The sequence below is a fragment of the Arachis hypogaea genome, chromosome 13 (genome assembly GCF_003086295.3).
Source record: "Arachis hypogaea cultivar Tifrunner chromosome 13, arahy.Tifrunner.gnm2.J5K5, whole genome shotgun sequence".
Lineage (NCBI taxonomy): Eukaryota > Viridiplantae > Streptophyta > Magnoliopsida > Fabales > Fabaceae > Arachis > Arachis hypogaea.
This window is the reverse complement of record NC_092048.1, coordinates 29,735,108-29,749,153: the sequence shown is the minus strand read 5'-3', so window position 1 is coordinate 29,749,153 and position 14,046 is coordinate 29,735,108. Positions and strand designations below refer to the sequence as shown.

The window sequence follows — 14,046 nt, the reverse complement described above, 5'->3', positions numbered from 1 at the left end:
GATTTCTCCATGTTGAGTTATAGGTGTTTCCATAAGGTTCACCTATGTAATTTACCTCTGCTATTGCAGGGTTCTCAGGATCATAAGCTTCTTCAGGAGAAGCCTCTTGAGTACTGTTGGATGCAGCTTGCATTCCATGCAGACTCTGAGAAATCATATTGACTTGCTGAGTCAATATTTTGTTCTGAGCCAATATGGCATTCAGAGTATCAACTTCAAGAACTCCCTTCTTCATAGGCGTCCCATTATTCACAGGATTCCTTTCTGAAGTGTACATGAACTGGTTATTAGCAACCATGTCAATGAGTTCTTGAGCTTCTGCAGGCGTTTTCTTTAGGTGAATGGATCCACCTGCAGAGGTATCCAATGACATCTTAGATAACTCAGACAGACCATCATAGAATATATCCAGGATGGTCCATTCTGAAAGCATGTCAGAAGGACACCTTTTGGTCAAATGTTTGTATCTTTCCCAAGCTTCATAGAGGGATTCACCTTCTTTCTGCCTGAAGGTTTGAACATCAGCTCTAAGCTTGCTCAGCTTTTGAGGAGGAAAGTACTTGGCTAAGAAAGTCGTGACCAGCTTATCCCAAGAGTTCAGGCTGTCCTTGGGTTGAGAATCCAACCATAATCTAGCTCTGTCTCTTATAGCAAAAGGGAAAAGCATGAGTCTGTAGACTTCAGGATCTACTCCATTAGTCTTAACAGTCTCACATATCTGCAAGAATTCAGTTAAGAACTGAAAAGGATCTTCAGATGGAAGTCCATGAAACTTACAGTTCTGCTGCATTAGAGAAACTAATTGAGGTTTAAGCTCAAAGTTGTTTGCTCCAATGGCAGGAATGGAGATGCTTCTTCCATGTAAATTGGAATTAGGTGCAGTGAAGTCACCAAGCATCTTCCTTACATTATTATTATTTTCGGCTGCCATCTCCTCTGCTTGTTCGAAAATTTCTGAAAGGTTATCTCTGGATTGTTGTATTTTAGCTTCTCTTAATTTTCTCTTCAGAGTCCTTTCAGGTTCTGGATCTGCTTCTACAAGAATGTTCTTATCCTTGCTCCTGCTCATATGACAAAGAAGAAGGCACAGAAAAATAGTAATAATAATAGAGATTCTTTATACCACAGTATAGGGATCCCTGTGTGAGTGGAAGAAAAGATGTGGAGATAAAGAATGTGATGTAAAGGAAGAAACACAACTGTATGAATGGAAGAGATGTGAGATGAGATGTTAGGATATGAATGAATAAATAGAATGAGATGGGGGAGGGATAATTTTCGAAAATATTTTTGAAAAAGAGTTAGTAATTTTCGAAAATGGTTTTTGAAAAATATTAGTAATTTTCGAAAATTTTTGAAATAAAAATAAAAATAATTAGTTAATTAAAAAGAAATTTTTGAAAAAGGGGGAGATATTTTCGAAAATTAGAGAGAGAGAGTTAGTTAGGTAGTTTTGAAAAAGTTAAGAAACAAACAAAAAGTTAGTTAGTTAGTTGAAACAAATTTTGAAAAAAGATAAGAAGTTAGGAAGTTAGAAAAGATATTTTGAAAAGATATTTTTGAAAAAGATAAGATAAGAAGATATTTTTTTGAAAAGATATGATAGAAATTAGTTTTTGAAAAAGATTTGATTTTTAAAATCACAATTAATGACTTGATTCACAAGAAATCACAAGATATGATTCTAGAACTTAAAGTTTGAATCTTTCTTAACAAGCAAGTAACAAACTTCAAATTTTTGAATCAAAACATTAATTGATTTTGTTATTTTCGAAAATTTGATTTAAAAATAAGAAAAAGATTTTTGAAAGATATTTTTGAAATTTTCGAAAATAACTAATAATTTTGAAAAAGATTTGATTTTTGAAAAAGATTTTGAAAAAGATAAGATTTTCAAATTGAAAATTTGATTTGACTCATAAGAAACAACTTGATTTTAAAAATTTTTGAAAAAGTCAACTCAAATTTTCGAATTTGATGAGAGAAAAAGGGAAAGATATTTTTTTGATTTTTGAAATTTTTATGAAAAACATGAAAATTATGCAATGCATGAAATTTTTAGATCAAAACATGTGATGCATGCAAGAATGCTATGAATGTCAAGATGAACACCAAGAACACTTTGAATGTCATGATGAACATCAAGAACATAATTTTGAAAAATTTTTAATGCAAAGAAAACATGCAAGACACCAAACTTAGAATTCTTTAATGCTTAGACACTAAGAATTCAAGAATGCATATGAAAAACAAGAAAAGACACAAAACAAAAAATCATCAAGATCAAACAAGAAGACTTACCAAGAACAACTTGAAGATCATGAAGAACACTATGAATGCATGAAATTTTCAAAAAATGCAAGATGCATATGCAAGTGACACCAAACTTATGATATGACTCAAGACTCAAACAAGAAACACAAAATATTTTTTATTTTTATGATTTTCTAATTTTTTTGTATTTTTATTCTATATTTTTCGAAAATTATTTAGAAAGAAAGAAAAATAAGGATTCCAAAATTTTTAATATGAATTCCAAGAATCTTGCCATGTTAGTCTAAAGCTTCAGTCCAGGAATTAGACATGGCTCACTAGCCAGCCAAGCTTTCAATGAAAGCTCCGGTCCAAAACACTAGACATGGCCAATGGCCAGCCAAGCTTCAGCATGCAACATAAGAGAATATACTGCTCATTACTTATCCAAGTAACTTGCCTCTATGTTGATGGTTTGGAAGCCTCAGTCCAAAAGAATTTAGACATGGCTTTACAGCCAGCCAGGCTTCACATACTTCATGAAACACTAGAATTCATTCTTAAAAAATTTTGAAGCCATAGAATAATTTATTTTTGAAAACATTTTTATATATTTTTCGAAAACAGATGAAAATTTTTTTTTTTTTTTGAAAATATTTTCGAAAGATTTTTGAAAATAAAACGAAAAGAAAATTACCTAATCTGAGCAACAAGATGAACCGTCAGTTGTCCAAACTCAAACAATCCCCGGCAACGGCGCCAAAAACTTGGTGTTGTTGCCGGATCAAAAGGGAATCTGGCACTGATGTTACCGGACCAAAAGCTTGCCGAAAACTCAAACAATCCCCGGCAACGGCGCCAAAAACTTGGTGCACGAAATTGTGATGTCCAGGCTCAAACAATCCCTGGCAACGTGAGCAACTTGGTGCTCTGATCTCAATACATAATTGTCACAACTTCGATACAACTAACCAGCAAGTGCACTGGGTCGTCCAAGTAATACCTTACGTGAGTAAGGGTCGAATCCCACGGAGATTGTTGGCATGAAGCAAGCTATGGTCACCTTGTAAATCTCAGTCAGGCGGATATAAAATAATTATGGAGTTTTCGAATTTAATATAATAAATAGAATAGGGATAGAGATACTTATGTAAATCATTGGTAGGAATTTCAGATAAGCGAATGGAGATGCTTTTCGTTCCTCTGAACCTCTGCTTTCCTGCTATCTTCATCCAATCAGTCTTACTCCTTTCCATGGCTGGCTTTATGTGATACATCACCACTGTCAATGGCTACTTTCGGTCATCTCTCGGGAAAATGATCCAATGCCCTGTCACGGCACGGCTAATCGTCTGGAGGCATCACCCTTGCCAATGGCTTCATCTTATCCTCTCAGTGAATAATATGCTCACGCACCCTGTCACGGCACGGCTATTCATCTGTCGGTTCTCGATCATGCTGGAATAGGATTTACTATCCTTTTGCGTCTGTCACTAACGCCCTGCCATTTCGAGTTCTGTAGCTCCAGAAAATCCATTTTGAGTGCAGGGAGGTCAGAATCCAACAGCATCAGCAGTCCTTCTTCAACCTCTGAATCTGATTTCAGCTCAAGTCCCTCAATTTCAGCCAGAAAATACCTGAAATCACAGAAAAACACACAAACTCATAGTAAAGTCCAGAAATATGAATTTATCATAAAAACTAAGGAAAACATCCCTAAAAGTAACTAGATCCTACTAAAAACATACTAAAAACAATGCCAAAAAGCGTATAAATTATCCGCTCATCAAAGAGACTGTAGAATATGTTCTAGCTTTGATAGATGAGATGCTCACAGGTAATTCGAAGGAAACTGGGTTGTTGTTTTGATCTATATTACTTGTGGTGTGAGCTTTAAGTTGTGCTCTTTTGCATTTGATTATGAAGTTAATATTTTTTAAATGTTTTGATCTGTATTTCTTTATGTCTTTGTCAATTTAACATTTGGCTTTCTTTACAAAAGAAAGCTATAGCCCTACCTAAAATATCAACTGGACCCACCGGCATTTGTTGTTAATTGTCAACAAAAACTGTCAATAATTTCCCCAACGGGATCATTGATTCGTTTCTTTAATAAGAGTTCAATAAGTTCATAGATGGATAGAACTAAAGAGTAGAGAGAATGGCAAATATAATCCTCTTTCACCTTTCAGTTCTTTAATTCTCTCTTGTGGTGTGATCGATTTCCATTGTTAATCTAATTTTTTTCTTCTTTTTACTCGACATTTTTCAAAGAGCACTCGGAGTTTGTGAATAATGACTTCTATATCACTCAATATGCTGGACATTACATTCCAATACAAAGCATACACTGATTATTTTTCCTATTTCATTGAAGATTTTGATTAATTTTCTTTTGGTTTTCCATGATGGGATATGCTTTCTGAATATTATGCTGGAATTCTGCATAGAATGATTTCTGAAAATATTTTTCAGGTTGCACTATCAGGTGGACTGCTTTTCAAACACCACTATCAGGTGGACTGCGATTACAGAAGATTGATAGTGACAATTATCTTGAAGTAAGTAATCTCATATTTTAGTTCCCCTGAATTTTGTCATATTACTTGTTCTCATTTGATCAGTTACTGAAAAATTTTGAATATTAACAAATACTAGGACCTGAGTGATCAATGATGAATTTTCCCATTTTTTGATGATACAGACTCCTTGCCAAATATTAACAGATATGAAATAGTACATGCATATGCGCAAGAACAGGGAGGTTGCCTTAGATCTGATAAAGGGCCTTGGAAAAATCTTGAAATATTGAAAGTCATATGTCTGATGTTACATACCATTGATAGGTTCAGTGTGTGTACCACAATATTAATATTGCTTAACAATTCATTGCATGTAGAATAGAAGTTTGCATTTAGATGTTAATTTGATGAGAATTTCAGATATTTAGCAGTATAATATCTTATTAGCAAACTAGCTTCTTTAGCACGTTGGGTTGGCTGCTAAATAGATAAGTTCAGTTTAGTTTGTTCTTAATGTAATTTGTTCAATCAATAATTAGTGGTTTATAGCTTTCTGATCAGTTTAGTTTTAATTTTAAATAGTTTGTAACAGTTTAGTTTGCTGTCATTTTTTTATTTGAAAATTTAGTTTTGTGGGAGTTTTAAACCGCCACAAAATTTTTTTAAAAAATCGCCAAAAAAATTCAACTCAACACCCTCCACAAAGCAGACAAAGAACCACCACAAAATTATGTCCTAGGGGTTCTGTCAAATCACCATAAATAAGCTCGTGGCACCTCAAATTTTGGAGGTTTGGAAAACTTCCACTAACCTTTTGATGGGGGTTTCAAACCCCCACAAACTAGGAAAAAATTGCCACAAATCAAATTGAACCTTGTAGTGGTAGTGAGTTCATTACTTTTTGATCCAATAATGTATGGGGTTCTTTTTCAATTCTTTAGATATTGATACATGAAAATTCCATGTTAGTCACTGTACAACTTTTGTTGGTTGGAGATACTCAGAACCTTGCATATGTGGCTGCAAACTCTGTAATTGTTGGTTATGATACTAAAGATCTTAATCGGCCTATTCAATCGACAGAAGATGTTGCGAAAGGTCTAAATTTTTCAAAGTTCTTCCATTTCTCTATTCAAGATATGTTGGTGATGTATCAAAAGTAATGGATGAAATAGATCACAAGATTATTTTTAAAGAAGTACATGCTTATTCAAGTTTTCTTCTAAATTATAAATGTTGAAACGATTGGATTAATCGACGATATTCATTATCATCTAGATTTAAAATCGGATGAATCTTGGATCTCAATATTATTTCTATATAGACACACAAACTGCACTTGTTGTACCAGATAAGGATAATTGCATTACAATTTATTCTTTAAAATGAGGTTCACAAAGTATAATTCTCCATACTCTTAAAAAATATTTAAAATAAATACTTAGTTCAAGGTATTTTTTATTTTTTCTATACTGCACCACTTCACTTTATGAATGTAAATATGTAATAGCTAATTCTTAATTTAAAAGGATTAAAAAAAGAAAATTTTTCAATTAAATATTTTCTTTTTTATTGAGTAAAAATAAATATTCATAATTTATTTAAAATTTTAAATAATTTTTTGGACACCCTTTTTATGTGTAACAGAACATATGCATACATTCCATTTTTTTTTCTTTATACACGTATGCATATATGCAATGAATTAATTGCTCTTTTGTCTTTGAATATACATCACTTACATTCAAAGAAAATATATAAAGAATGGGATCAGTAATGAAGTAATGAATTATTACATTTATATTATGGCATTTTCAAAGAATCAACTATTAATAGATTTTTGCATCATTATCATTTTTTGTTTTTAGCAATTATTCATGAATAGGACCCATAACATCCGATAGGTAAGGATGGTAAATGGGCTAAAATCCGTTGAGTTAACTCACATAACTTATTAAAAAAGGTAAATTAGATTATTTGAGACCGATATAATAAAAAAATTACGTAACCTATGTAACACTCCGTTACCCTAAACCTTACCTCTAGCCGTAAAGCGAAGGATAACAAGATGTCACCGTTCTCACCACATCAAGACCTCCATTTGTCTATCGCAGCAAGAGAAAGAATCCTCGATCTCAACTTGCCTATTTGTGAATGGGACGACAAAGCCACCGTTCTCACCACATCAATCCAAATCTCATTTCAATTAAACATAATCAAACGTAATCTTAATTATAACCAAAATTGAATTAATAATACAGAATTGAACCGAAGAAAATCCTCAACCTTCTATCCAACTCACCAATGCGACAAAAGAGGAAATCCTCAACCTCAACTCGCCTATTTGTCCCGGAATATAGTGCCCGCCACACATCCATCATAGCCTCGTCATAATTTCCATTCACATATATAAACGTATAACCGGAGGGAATCCTCAATCTCCCAAATTCATTATCAATGTATCACACTTGGATTCATTAACCCCAATTCCTTATCATCTTATCAATTTCATCCTCTCGTGAGCGAGATAACACCACCGTCCTCACCGTGGGCGGGATAAAACCACTATTTTCGCAATATTTCCTCTAGTCAACTAAGTGTTTATCTTGGAATAATTCAATTTAATTCATTAGACTTAGCCACACTATATCAAGAGCTTAAAAATAAGTTATTAGACATCATACGGGATTTACGGGGATTTACAAGCTTATCAGGAAGGCTAAACAGTCAAAAAGCAGAATTTTTGTGAAGAAAACAGGGTGTGTGCCTACGCACACAACTATGGCTACGCACAGATTAGACTGTCGTTTTCGACGGGTGCGTATGCACCATACTGTACGTGCGCACAGGCTTGTATACTCATTCTGATGGGTGCCCATGCACACAGCTGTGCCCATGCACACCAGCCAAATTTTTTTGTTTTCTGTAGAATCTAAAATTTCAGTTTTTAATACCAATTTTTAAACATTCAGAACTTTCATTACAAAATTCCGTTTTCCTTCATTCTTAACCCATTTTAAAATTCTTATCATCACCTTTAATTTAAAACAAATTTTATCAAATTCCAAACTCCGAGGGAGTTTTCTTATTAAACACTCATTTTTACCAAAATATGCATAATGTCATTTTTCACAAAATCTTCCACTTATCCCATTCCAAACAATCACAAATCACTTCTAGACACCATCAACCACATTCATCTCTATTCAATCACCTTCTAATCATTCGAGCCTAAACAACCTAATTTCATATCAATTAAACAACAACAACGTCAACCAATATTTCACATACTAATTCATAGGAAAATCATAATCAAACCAATCCACACAATTCTACAATCACATTTTTACCTTTTCAACACCTCAAGTGAGGTTCATAACTAACCATAAGGGTGCACTTCTCCCAATCATGGCCTCTAGCCTAAATTCTCATATCATAGCTTTTCATAGGCAATCAACACGATCCAAATCCAATTCAAACCATACATACATATAACACTTTTCAAGGCTCATTTGTATTAAAATCATACAATTATTATTCAAACCATCATCCAACCAATTACTAATCATTTCACACTAATCCATCAAACATTCACAACAACAAATATTTTCATTTAATCTTATCCTAAGGGCATTTAACTTAGGTTTTCACATAACTTTATATAATGTCTACCCAAAACCAAAACCCTGCCTTAATGACGGCGGTTTTAAACAACTTGGATTCTTTTCTCGATCACACCCAAGCCTTAATCAACAGCACTAAGCCTCCATCAAGTGGTCCGGAATCAACTCAAGTTCCAAAATTAAGCATGTAACTCTAGCAACTCTAATATTACCAAATATCACATATAGTTCAACTAGGGCTCACATATATAGGGGAAAATTTAAAAGGGAAGAGTTTTCTTACCTTGTACCACATAACCTTGGGTCAGAATCCCGCTAGAAAAGTGGTTAAACTTCCCTTAAACATCAAAATCACAATTTCTTAACACTACAACTACCAAAATACGAAATGAAAAGGAAACTCAAAAATGGCTCAAGATTCTTGGGAGTAATAACTTCAATGGTATAGAATTAAAGAGAAAACTGATAAGAACGCATAGCCGCAAACAGACCGCTAATTGGAGCTCCGATTTGGGAGATATGTAGATTTGAAGTTTGGTAATGAATAGTGACAAGGGTTTTGGTTCCTCTCTTATCTTCATGCTCATGGCTCACTCTCAAATGAGGGAGTGATGTGCTGAAATGCCATAGATGAAGGGCTTTTATATCATGGATTTGGGCTTTGGGCCCAACATGGGCCCGTTTGTGAATTTTTGGTCTTTTTGCCTTATTTTGGGCCAAAAGTTTAAGATAAGTGTTTGATTTTCTATTCTAAATTTTTTTCTTATCATTTCTATAGCTTTAATTCCCTCATACATAGTACCAGACAGATTTAAGGCAATACAGCTAATTTTAATGTCATTATGCATTTTTTCACAACTTATCGTGTAACTGGATTTTACATCCTACCCACCTTAATAAAAATTTTGCCCTCAACGTATAGTTCCTCAACCTTTTGCTAACTTTTGAAACAATTTTGTATCCCACAACTCCTCTTTTCACGAAGTGTTTTTCTCCTAACACCATTAACCATAATTGAGGTTCACTTTTTTTATAGTTTAAGTTCTCATCTTAAATTTACACTCATACTCAAACTTAATTAGGTTATTAAGGCAATCCACTCATCATAACTATACCATATCGATGCTCCCACATGCTTTCACTGCGTCACTCTGATGGTTAGCCACCAAGAACCTAAATATTCATCTACGTTAACCAAAAATCTCTTTGTCTTAATAACTTAAAGTCATCGACCGATAATGCATTTAGATATCATGATTCTCACAACTCAATCATATGATATGAATGAATGCCATACTCCGGTATCATACAAAGTAGTTAAAGTTGGGTTATCCTTATTAATATCACAATTACCTCAACCTTGTTGTTGAGATCGACCCGCACACTGATTCTTCCTTTATGAATAATCTCAGGAGATATGTCCTGGTCCCTCACAACGATAGCACAGACCTAACTTAGTCCAGCACAGCTGGTCTTGATGGTATTTTCCGTATCTTTGGCACCTCAAGTCATCCGAAGTAGCATCAGTCAGTTTTTCTTTACCATTTTTCGAGCGGTTGTCATTCCTTCGGTAATTGTTCTGACCTTGGGAATATTAAGGTGGATACCCACTCCTCTTGAAGTCTTGTCCCCTTTCATGGGATTCCCGGCGACCACTCCTCGCCATAGGAGTTTTTCTTGAGTACTTTTCCACCACTCGGCTCTTGTTAACTAGCTCAGAAAAGCTCCTGATCTCCATCGGGACCACAACACTCATAATGTCATCTCAGAGCCACCTACTTTATGCATTTCCACTCCTCACTCCTCATAACCCTCCAGAGCACCTTGGCAAACCTTCAAAAATCGACATAGCTCCTTAAATTTATTGGTGTATTCAGCCACAGTCATAGATCCTTGCTTCAGCTGTAATAGTTCCAACTCCTTCACTGCCCTAACTGAGTTAGAAAAGTACTTCTTGTAGAACTCCACTTGTAAGGCATATCCCAAGTAATCACAGCATCACCTTGCTACAATAAACGATGAGCTCTTTGCCACCAGAATTAAGCTTCTCCCTCTAGCTTATATGTGACAAACTCCACATACAGATCTTCCGGCACATGTTGGGCTTGCAATGCTCTCTTCATGGCTTGGAACCAGTTATCCGCCTCAATTGGGTTCATCGTGCCCTTGAAGGTTGGCGGATTCATCTTAAAAAAGGCGGCCAAAGTCATCGGCCCTCCATTTCCTCCATCCGAACCATTGGGTCCACTTCCATTTCCATTTCCCAGCATGCTGTCCCAAAACTTCAACAGTAGCTTGCATAGCAGCAACCATATTCTCCAAAGGAGGCATAAAGTCAACCAAATTATTTGTTGGTCCGGGTCCCTCATTTCCTCTCTGTCCACGTCCATGAGATGCCATTCAGGTCTTGTTCACACCAAATAATTAATATCAAGATAATCAGTCTCAATATCTAAAGTCTAGTGTTTCAAAGTCCCAAAAATATGCTCATGAAAAATTATACTATATTTATCAATCCGACATCCTAAACCCTCTAACCTAACCTAGGAGTTCTCATTGATGGATTTTGCTAACTCACATCCATTACCATACAATGTGAACTTGCACACATTCTAAAGCACCAAAATTCTTAGCACGATGTGATCAATTCTAATAGAGTATCCACCATCTGTATATGTGAACACATGGTTCTGACTTGTGATATGGTTAGCAAGTTCACATTTATCAACTTGTTCTTTGTTCGTTTAACTATATTCAAACTCCTTGTGTGTTGACTAGTGGCATTTAAAGATAAGCCATCTATATTCAATATATCTACAAAGATCAATAATACTTGAGTGTTTGCTTCTTATGATCGCCTTAAAAAGTTTTTGTTTTCCTTTAACATTTTTTATATATCGTAAAAAAATTCCACATTTATCGAAAAATATATTTTTTATGCATTTTTTTCTTCATTTGTTTCTTTTTCTCATACTTTTTTTATCTTCTTTTTTTGTAATATTTTAAAAATACAAAAAAAAAGAAAGAAATAAAGAAAACACATAAGAAGAAAGAGAAAAAAAATTATGCAAGAAAAGAAGGAAAAAATACAAAGAAAGAAAGAGAAGGAGATGAAGAGCAAGAGACGACAATGATGATAACAAAGACACAATGCATGGCTAAGAAAATAGAAAAAATATGGTTGGAAATATTTACTTAAATTTAGTTACAAATATTACTTGATAACCCAATACTTTTCTTAAGGAAGAATGGACAAAAGTACACCCGAAAGTTCGCACGCTGGACACGATTACACTTTAATCATCTAATGAGTTACACGTGCACACTATTTATACACTCCGGCAGACACATTTATCCTTCCGACCATCGGCATGTGGCGGCGTTAAATGATTGAAGTGTAATTGTGACCAGCGTGTGAACTTTCAGGTGTATTTTTGTCCCTTCTTCCTAAACAAAATAAACACGAAAAATACTGTGTCCGTCGGAGTGTATAAATGGTGTGCACGCGTGACTCATTAAATGATTGAAGTGTAATCGTGTCCAGCGTGCGAACTTTCATGTGTAGTTTTGTCCCTTCTTCCCTTTTCTTAATTTTATATATGTTCCAATAACATATGTAGCACATTACGGCTAATTTTTTTTTATATTGGCTATCATTTGGTGAATAATAAGAAAAGATTAAACCACCAAAAGTAACCATGAAAGATTGATTCGCTGACAAAAGTAACCATGGAAGATCATAACTCCTCAGATACCTGCAATTGATTTGCTTTGTTTGTCAAAAATAGCCAAGTCTGATGTAGCCTTAGCAGAGTGCATACGTGGACTATTTACTTTGACGATAACACGTGTTGGTAGGCATACATGTATTTAGTATCATTTAGGGTCAATTTGAATCCTAATTCTTCGTTCTTCTTAGTTGGAACCTAATTTTTGCAAGGTAAAATTATACTCGAGTACAATCATCCAAGGTAACTACAAGTGAAGAACCTTAATTCCTGAATTAATTTATTCTCATAGAGTTTGAGCAATGTCAAGGAGAGAAGTAACTATAAGTGAAGGAAGCAGATTTTCAAGAGCTTCATATTTGAAGATGAAGAAGGAGAAAATTATGGATAGAAGATGTCATTGTGGTGAGTATGTTGTCTTGTTGGAATCTTTGATGGTTACTAATTCTAGAAGATGGTTCATTCGTTGTCCCTTTTCGAAGGTATGGAACATTATTTATGATAATTAGACAAGTATAGGGTTCCTCTGCATCTCTGATATTTTGATTTTTTGGCTTCTGTAGAGTCGAGATTGCAATTATTTTGTTTAGGTTGATAAAATTGATTGGGGATGGCAAAATTTGGCAAGGTGTTTGATTAGAAGACTCAATGAGCATGAACGTGGTGTTGCTAATCAAGATGTGACGATTGTTCCAACAGACCACAGGGAGAGAAATGTTAACATGGCCACGAAGGTTGAGAAGAAGATTGAAGGTGAAATCAAAGCTATGAGAGTATGGCTTGTGTCCGTGTCTTTAAGATTGTTTATGCAGTTTACGCTTTTCTTGTTTGTAATGGTCATATACAAGTGATTAGGAAGTTTGAGTCCAAAATTTATGCATAAGTTTAGAACTAGTTTCGATATAGGATCGTTTTCTACCAATAAAGAACAATGTAATTCATGTTTGAATGGGATGATATATTTGCTATTTATTATATTTTATTCTATCACTATTTTCAATAATTGCTATTCTTTTCCAACATTGTTTAAGCATTCTGAGCTAAGAAATTAGTTAATCATAATAACATCAATATCAGAATATAATATGTATTAAAAAATCTGCATAATCACAAGCACTCATAAGCATTCATAAAGTTCTAAAAAGGTACATCAATAACTGTTTAAGTAGTGTATGTAGCATACGAACACGACATTATAATCCAAAATAAAAATAGTAAACATAATTGATCCTTATCAGTAAAGTATTGAGGTAAATTACATAAATATAGATTCCAAAAAAAAGATAAAGACTGTTAATTTTTTTTTAATTTGGTTTAAATTGCTGCTCCCACTGGATAATCCATAGGCTGTACCTTGCACAGTAGTAGATGGTCTGAATCCAGGAAATGGCCATCTTGGTGTAAGGTGTGATCTTGGTGTTGGTATAAACTGTGCAAACTTGGAAGTTGTGCCTACACTGGCTCCTTGCATTGTATGTTGGGACACGGTGGGTGGCCTAACAGATGCATTGGATGGCTGCTGAGGAGTGTTCAAAATTGGAGCCTGAGGCACAGGGGTCTGAACTTGTGATAGAGGAGGCCTCTTGGTGGATCTCTTTGTTCTCTTTATTTTTGTGGTTGGTGGCCTAATTGGTGGTGGCACTTGCGGTGTATGCGGCATATTAGGAGATGGATTCAATGTGGTAGTGGCCTATGAATTAAATTAGACATGAATGTAAGTAAAATTAATAGCTCAAAAATGCTTAAGCAATTAACAAATTTAGATTTTACCTATGGTTGGGTTCCAGCAGTTAGAGATGCCTCAGCTTCAGCTGCTGCAGCATCCAAGGCTATTATGCCTCAGTGTATACACAAATCCTACTATCATTCCTCAATGCAGCTTCATACATTTCTATTATGTCTTTATCACTCCTCAATAAC

At 34.6% G+C, this 14,046-nt stretch overlaps 1 non-coding gene across 1 annotated transcript; it reads left to right on the top strand.

Annotated features, from left to right (window-relative positions):
* The first annotated feature begins 427 nt into the window (after positions 1 to 427).
* On the top strand, positions 428 to 535 carry LOC112739263 (small nucleolar RNA R71). The gene has a single exon (XR_003170197.1). It is a non-coding gene; the product is annotated as a small nucleolar RNA R71 (small nucleolar RNA).
* The last annotated feature ends 13,511 nt before the right edge of the window (positions 536 to 14,046 follow it).